The sequence below is a fragment of the Branchiostoma lanceolatum genome, chromosome 10 (assembly GCF_035083965.1).
Source record: "Branchiostoma lanceolatum isolate klBraLanc5 chromosome 10, klBraLanc5.hap2, whole genome shotgun sequence".
Taxonomy (NCBI): Eukaryota; Metazoa; Chordata; class Leptocardii; order Amphioxiformes; family Branchiostomatidae; genus Branchiostoma; species Branchiostoma lanceolatum.
This window is the reverse complement of record NC_089731.1, coordinates 18,406,829-18,415,224: the sequence shown is the minus strand read 5'-3', so window position 1 is coordinate 18,415,224 and position 8,396 is coordinate 18,406,829.

The window sequence follows — 8,396 nt, the reverse complement described above, 5'->3', positions numbered from 1 at the left end:
GTTCCGTTGAGGTGGGAAGTTATCACATACCAAAAAATGCTTTTTTTTCGGCGCATTGAAGAAGCTTACATGATTCAAACCAGTTGGTTGGAAGATGCATTTTTTTATTATTTTCGGACTCAAAATATCATCACAAACCATCCAGATGTTAAAGTGCTGACCAAGTATATCTGGAAAAACTAAAACAGACACATAGAAACTTAAAAAACAATAAATCCATTTTTCATGGAAGTTTTTTTTTTTTTTTTTTTTTTTTTTTTTCAAAGCTTTATTCAAAATACTCAAAATACAATACATACAAAAAATACAGATTTAACAGTTCACAGTTCACAAATTGGACAGTACATGCTTGCATGCTATTGTTTCTGTTGTTTACCAGATTGAAAAGTAAATTGACTTCTGATTTAAAAATGCTGAATATGTCTATTGGTATGTACTTGTCACTGTTTCTGTTATTGCACCAGTTTCTAAATATGACTTTCTTTGCAATGCATATAAGTAAATTGATTGTTACATATATTTCAGATTTTTCATGGAAGTGACTAGTCTTTTGGATTATAACTTGCATTGAACTATCTGAAACGACAGCAACTGTGATAATATTCAAAATTTAAAAGGACTAGATTTAAAAAAATTTCATCAAAAGGACCTTGTAACTCGGTACAAACACACAAAAAGCAGACAAAAGCGATACCCTCTAAGGAGGAGATCCTCCTTCACAGAGGTAACAATTGAAAGCAAATTAGACGCCTATCTGTCTCTTTTATTGAGGAGCCGAACTTTTGACTCATGATCGTTATAAAACTTATCGGCTCTGTTTTGATAACAGACACTATAACTATATTCTTATACTACAGTCACATGTATTAAAGGCCAGACGTTCGTTGAATATGAATGTCTAATGTCTGACTAACGATAAAAATACATCATTCCTATGTTCTTTCAGTGATCATTTATGATTTAGCTTTGGGCGTCGGCCTTTCATATTTCAAACATTTTTATGTGCTCTATTGATGTAATGTCTACCAATTTTTTTCAGAGAAGACCGTAGGTTTTAACTTCTAGGGACTCGTTGATTATATACTGCCATAGACTAATACTTAAGGGAACGGCACACAAAACGCTAGAAGGTCTAGAGCTTTTAAACGGCACATCAATCATGATGATTTTATTGCACTCCACTGCTGAGCAAAATTAGACGTAATGCCAGGGCGTTTCATCATTAATGTTTACAATTATGCAGCTTGCATATTCCCAAATGTAAGTCGACCTATTGAAACTATCTTCCAGGCAGTTTTAATAAAAGAAAGCGTCAGCTTTACTCCATCAGTGGCGTGGAGAAGTGTATTATTAACCGTTTATGTCTGATCACGATAAGAAAGTGGTATGGAGAATAGCGGTGCAGACTGCTACCCTGCAGGGCGTTATCTCCTGTAGTTATATCCTGAACTTGGGAGATAAAGCCAATTGCATAAGGTGATTGACGGCGCCCTACCTCTTATCTACAGAGCTAATTTACACTTTTGCCCAAAGATAACTGCAGGTTGTACGAAGCTGCTATGGGAAATTCGTCCGTTTGTTTTGAAATTGAAGTATTAGTCTCGAACAGACTGACTATGCAAGATAAATATATGGATAATATTTGCCAGGCTGGTTGAGTTTGGCCATCATAGGTTTTCATTTGCAGGCGCAGTCCGAGGGGGAAATATTAACCATCCCGTGGACTGACTCTCTTGACCAAATATATATTTTTTTGCCGAATTCTTCGATCCGTACCCCCGTAGGGAGGCCTGGTGGAGGCTATCGAAGTAGAGCAGATTTCCATGTTTTTTTAAAGACATAAATAATGTAGCATTAACCAAATGATCAAGACATGCATAACTTTTTGACGAGTAATTGTCTGCGTTGATATACATTGTAACCTTCTTGATCTAGCTCGGAAGACTTGGCTTAAGATTCACATTGTGATTGTCGATAAAGATAAACCATCAAACTTTAAGACATAAGTGCACTAAAACATAGCTATCTGTAATTTTGCGTCGCGGCAGATGACAAAGGGATTATCACCTCATTATAAATGCAATACCTTTCGTATTTAACGGTCTTACAATTGTCCTCATATATTCACTCTTGTAATTACAATTCCGAGGAGCTCCCTTGGGTAGGGAGAATTTATCACCCAGACGAAAGTGCCACCATGGGGGCGGAAAACGCCCATGGCCTCGAGAAGTTGAGATGAAAATGGCCGCAAACGGCGACTAACTGCATCGTAAAACCCCGTTCTTACGGAAGCCAGTGAGCTCATGGCGTCACAGCCACTTTGAATGAAGCCTTATCTTAAGCTATGAAAACATGGCTTACACAGTTTTCCGATGACAACATTGTTTTACCTCCACGCTTTACCATTAGATACATGTGTACAGCCCTTTGTGTGAACTACATGACACTCGGGACGTTCGGGAGAGTATTGGAAACACATTTGTTGGTGTCGACCACGCATGCGCCTGGGCTGAGTTCGCAATATGGTTGTAAAAGATTTGCTGGGTGTAAAACGTTTAGATGAGCACGCTAACCCGAGTTACGACCATGCTTTATCAGCCGCACACACCTTTGCAATTTAGTGTGATTGCACACAGCGCCGATGCGGAAAATGTCGCCATCCCGACAGATAGGTCTACCGATGTCCTCTTAGACCACCTTTCCGCTACACGGCGATCGTTGAGCGACCGTACAGTGACCATAATTGGATTTGTGTGGCACTTGATTTCATAATTTGAATATGATTCAAGATGTAAAAGTATGACTTAAAAGGACACATAACGTACTATAGAGTTGTTCTTTATCTTTGAAATTCGTTGAGCGATCTGTAACAGCTTCGGTCGCTCAGCCGTCACAGCGTGGTCACATTCTCAAATAGAAAGGGGTTGTTAGGTACGGCACATGTGTCACCATCCGATATGTCTACCGTATTGTCTCTAATAGTAATCTGTTGAACATATATCACCGCTCGATAAGTCTACCGTATTTCTCGAATACGAGTGCGCTGCGTGTTCTTGAATTCAAAATTCAATAATGAACAACATCACCGATTGGGTTATGCAAAAAAGGTAGTCCTTTTAAGTTACTGGTCAACCTGCGAGTGGATTGTTAGCGGATCTACACTTGGGAAGCTGCGATATGTTTGAGTGATCGCGAGCGCTAGAACTTTAATGCACACTCGCGGCATTTTCCACGAAATTCTTTAACGTTAAGAGGCTTCTGGTGGTGTAGCATTTAAAGAGAACTCTCGCATTTTGTCTATCTGTAAGCGGCGACTGGAACGATAAAGACGAGAGAACTGCTTCTGGTTGATGGATGTTTGGGCTGAGATTCTGAGCCACTAAAGGTGGTCCCATCATCAAACCTTGTGGGACGCACCGGTGTCATTTATCATAAAGTTTTCCTGTATGCCTGTTTTGATGATAAAACTGCCTATGTGATGCCTATTTTCTGTCAAGTAAGAATGTGACGATGCTAATTCATGCAGCTAAACTATTGTTACCTCCATGAAAAAAAAATGGAGGTATTGTTTTCGGCGTGTCTGTGCGTGTGTGTGTTTACGAATATTTGTGGTTTAAGAATCACTCCCTGGATTGTGATGATTTTTTATATCAGGAAGAAGTTGTTTAGGATTAGGTCCCATGTGTGCTTGTTCTATCTGCGAATTCTACGTTCATTGTTGATGGACTTGCTTAGGCAGTTAGATGTCCCTTGTACTAACTGAAAATATCCAAACTATTTTTCTTGGCAAAATATGATACGTGCTTTGATATTCGAATATAAATCACAGAATCAGATTTAAGTATTGGGTATCTTTACACTGGCTTTACCAACCGTGGGATCATTGATCATCTTACGGTTCGAAAGATTTAGATAGCATCAGTTTATGTTTTTATGATCTTTTGGATTGACGACCGATGCTTCTTTTCAAGAAACTGTTTTCCTTTAGGAGAAATTTTCCATTTGAGTTATCACCACAGATCTCCCTTTTGAATATGATTTAAACCCAACGAAAATTCATAGACTATAACGTTGGTGGGGATTCCGGAGACTTCAGCAAAGACATCAATTCTTTAAGAAGTTAGCGAAGGTGGTTGAAGTGCGTGTTGGCATTTCCTTGAAGTTTATAAACTTCTTCGTATTTTTCTATATGCTTATGTGACTACAGGAGTGGTTCACGCAAGGTAAAATCGATAAACTCCATAAGCCTCGGATCTTTCAATCATTATCACCTAACTGGCCTTCTTATAAGTTAAACCGGTGCCAGCTCTCGAGGGTGAAAGTTCAGTACAGGTCACAATCGACCGCTCAGATGATACAACAATGTCTAATCTATTGGAAAATCGCAGTTTCACAAAGAATGCAAATCTGGTTTGGAATAAAAACGTTGGTTGCTACTGTAGCAAGCTACCGCGGCCAAACTCCCATGCCATGCTCATGTCACATGATAGCCACATGACCTTGGACTAGGCCACGTGAATATTCTCAAGAGCTAAAAAAAGAGGGCGGATGGCTTTTGGAAAATTCTCACAACTTCTATTCGTCATGTGCAAGAGTGTAATTCTCTATTTTACAACAACAACAACAGAAATGTTTTTAAACCATTGTTCTGTCACTACCAATGTTCTGTATTTCAGTTTATCTTTACAGCGCATGGTAATAAAGAATGTCACAACGCCAATCGAGTCAGTTCTTTGACCGCGAATTTAAGAGCCGGGATCGGAGTAAGCTAGGCTTTCAGTAAGCCGGTTATTTACCTGATGAAGTATGAAGAAGCTAGTATTTAAGCATACAGCTCCACATATGCACCGGGTTAAACCTCAAGTCTGAGCGTTTTGTGTCATTAGCAGTAGCTATTCTTGTACAGGTTCAGTGGGATTTCTCTTAATCTTATCTTTAATAGGAATAGAAAAAAAACCGCATCGTATATGATAACTGGAGAGTGGCTTGCTTACGCAAAATTCGATTTCTCATTTTTAGACAAAAGAGATACACTGCCGCTTTCTATATGAAAATGATCCTATCAAGTAATAACCTCAAGGAAGAATGGTGAAAGATGGACTCCAGGAAGAATAGTGTAAGATTGTAATAATTGAACACTAATGGAGATCCCAATAAAACAAACAAACCCCCTTGATCCTATATAGTAATATCTTCGTAGCTGGAGTTGAAGCTACGTATACGTCTATTATCACTAATAGTCTTGTCTACATCTGTCGTTACTAGTTAAAGTTAAAGTGGAAGTGCCCTGTTGTTGCCCTCTTCCACATCTCGGTCCTAGGAGCCCCTGGTGTCTTCCACCCCCCACCCCCCCTAGGCCTCGTACAGTCATGAAGCTGTGACAAGACATCAGTAGCCCGCGGGTGCCTCCTGGTGCCCATGTAGTGGATACCTGGGATCATTCTGCTGTTTGATCCGCTCGGTCCTTGCTTGGACATCTCGTCGGATGCCAGGTGGGCAGATTCCTGCCAGTGTGTACAAGGGCAGTGGCCTTCAGGTTGCCTGTGATGGTGCGGCAGGCCCTGTTCAGCTCCACGTCAACCTTAGAGGCAATGCATTGGGAAGACCTCTCCCATACTGCAGCTCAGTATTCAGCAGTAGAGTCAATGACAATGGCATCGGGGTTTCAAGAAGTTAAACATTTTCTTAACTACTTCAAATCACCAGAATTCTTTGTGTGGGCGTCATACACACCGTACGAACACACATACACACACAAGTCTATTCAGGGATGGCTGGTGGTCCCTGATATTAGCATGACCTTTACTTCAGAAACGTTAACCTCAATTTACTTTCCAACTGTAGCTATTCATGTTTCTACTTGCTGTGGCGAGGATAAATATTCCCTCGAAGCATACAGCTAGCCTTTAAACTGACCCGGGGCTAAGTGAGGAATATTGGTTTAAGCCTCCTTTAATGTATTTGATAAGAGAAACCTTTGAAGTCTTAGCGAGTGCCTAAGACTTGATGAAAGCTGTGATTGAATTAGGTCGAGCTGGCAGGATTGATTTGTATAGTTATAAGGGGTGGGTCGACTTCGATCAAACTATTTACTGACACACCGTGGAAATGGAAAGGGCAGAGATACATACATGACGGCTTGGCATACGTTTTATAATCTCGTGTTTCACAACTGTCCAAGTGTTTGCTAAGAAGGTTATGTGTTCGAGTGCGTGTGTCTGTCTGTTTGTTTGTTTGTTTGTTTGTTTGTTTGTTTGTGTACAGAATAAATCAAGAATGTCTGAGTCGTGGACGGATCTGATATTTGGTCTGTTGGTAGGTGTTGGCAAAATCAATGAATTATTAGACATCTGGCCCCTTTCTGGATTTCGATGGTACTGCATTAGGACTTCCGGTTTTTATATCTCGTGTTCTGGATATTCTATGGTCATGCCTTTAGCTAGCTCTTGAGATCGGAAGAAGCTTTCTTCGGAATCGCAGGAGCGTTTCAGTTGCAGACTTTAAAACAGGATAAATCGAGAAGGGATTAATAAAGTTTCATGATTTTCATGATTTTTGACCAGTAGGTAACCTTGACCTTGCTTTGATGAACACGAAAATATCCCAACCCCAAAAGGAAGTAAGGAAAATGGTGTAAATTGCTGTAAATTCTTCTGCAAAGCTCTTTCAAGCAGAGATAAACGCAGACCATTAACCGTGTAATCCTTCGCTTACAGCCCGCGGGTTTCCTAACATATGTCGACCAACCGTTCTAATTCTGTACCAGGCTTTACGGATATGGCACATGTAATGGACACTAAGAATCCGTGCGTCACACCTCACTTCACGGACGTCAGTATGACGTCACTAGTAGAAGTTCTCCACCGGAGGCCAATGTCATTGCTTCTTCAAACTATTAGTTCAAACAGAGCAATAACTTTAAAAAAAAAATGGCCTGGCGCGTCAGTTTGCGAATTATAGCCAAGAGTTGTTTTCTCAGATATTTCTATGGTCGATCTAAATAAAGACTGACAAGCTAATTCATTGATTGTCAAATTAATCGGGTATATACGCAGTACACTAAGAAAAATGCAAATTGATGAGACAATCAACATTTTACACAGAAATCAAGAAATACTTAAGTAAACCAAGAGCATCGAGGAGGAAACAAATGTTGACTCTCGGTGGAAAAGACCATAACTCATCCAGGACAAAAGATACAAAAAAATAGAAGTTCTGATCAGATCTGCTGCAGTACCAAGTTCACGCTCTAGAAGGACAAAAATATAAAAATCTACTCGGTACCCACAAATCAAGTATCATCACAATCCATCCAGAGGTTCTCAAATTATCACTCCGGAAACACAAACTTCCAAACAACCTGACTAAAAACAATACCTCCACTACTCACGTAGGTGAAGATCTAGTCGAAACTGATTACATCACATATAGTTGCAATATATATGAATATATGAAAAGTTATTGCCAGTATTCATGTACGTTCATGTACGATATATTTCTGTTGGTGAGATAGACAGCTATGACAGCCGACAAAGTGCCCCCTTGACCTGGTCTTTGATACAGAAGTAACTTTTCGTTGCGACAAAGTTTAGAATTGTAATCATAGCTTTTATTACACGCAGCATTGGCATATAATCCTAGCGGCCCTTCCATGGCGCAGGGGTAACCGCATATGTGAAATTGATAACTGAAGCTTCATCGAGATATTTCAGGATCACTGAGCCAAGCTGCTCTCAATTTCTAATCTGTCAGGCGCTGACATTTTGATTTCGCCTGACATGGCGAAAAGCAATCACCCCCACACAATCCGTGACTGTACCAGAAAGAAGGCAATCCGGCTGGCTGAGTGGCGTTGGGCTTGCGACGCGGGAAGGATTCGCCGTAGGCCTATAGGGTCAAGGACCAAGAAATGGGGAGATTTGATATACGTGAACACTCCAATAACAGTGGTCTTAGGACCGTAAAAAACGTCGTGCCTTGTTCGCAGATGACTGGACATGCTCTGTGAAGTATATAACTAGTCGGAAACAATCTGAACTTGTTATAAGGGCTTCTGAGAAGACGAAGATGGTATAGATACACAAGATACATATATATGAACCTTGGCTGGCAAAATATTTTCTAAAGTCGATGTCCAGGGCAGACTGGGGGAGCATGACTAAATGAAGCTTCCAGCATTCCACTGGTCAGGCCCATAGATGCTTGAAGGGCAACACCTTTATGATATAATAACTTTATTGCACATCAATTGTACAAGTTACAAAGTATGGCATCCACTGGTACATAGATAACATTCTATAAGGCTAATCAATCTATCTAATACAATATGGTGTAGTAGTATGGGATGACAATGGGATTTTACAATCATTGGAGGAGTTTCTAATGTCTAGACATTC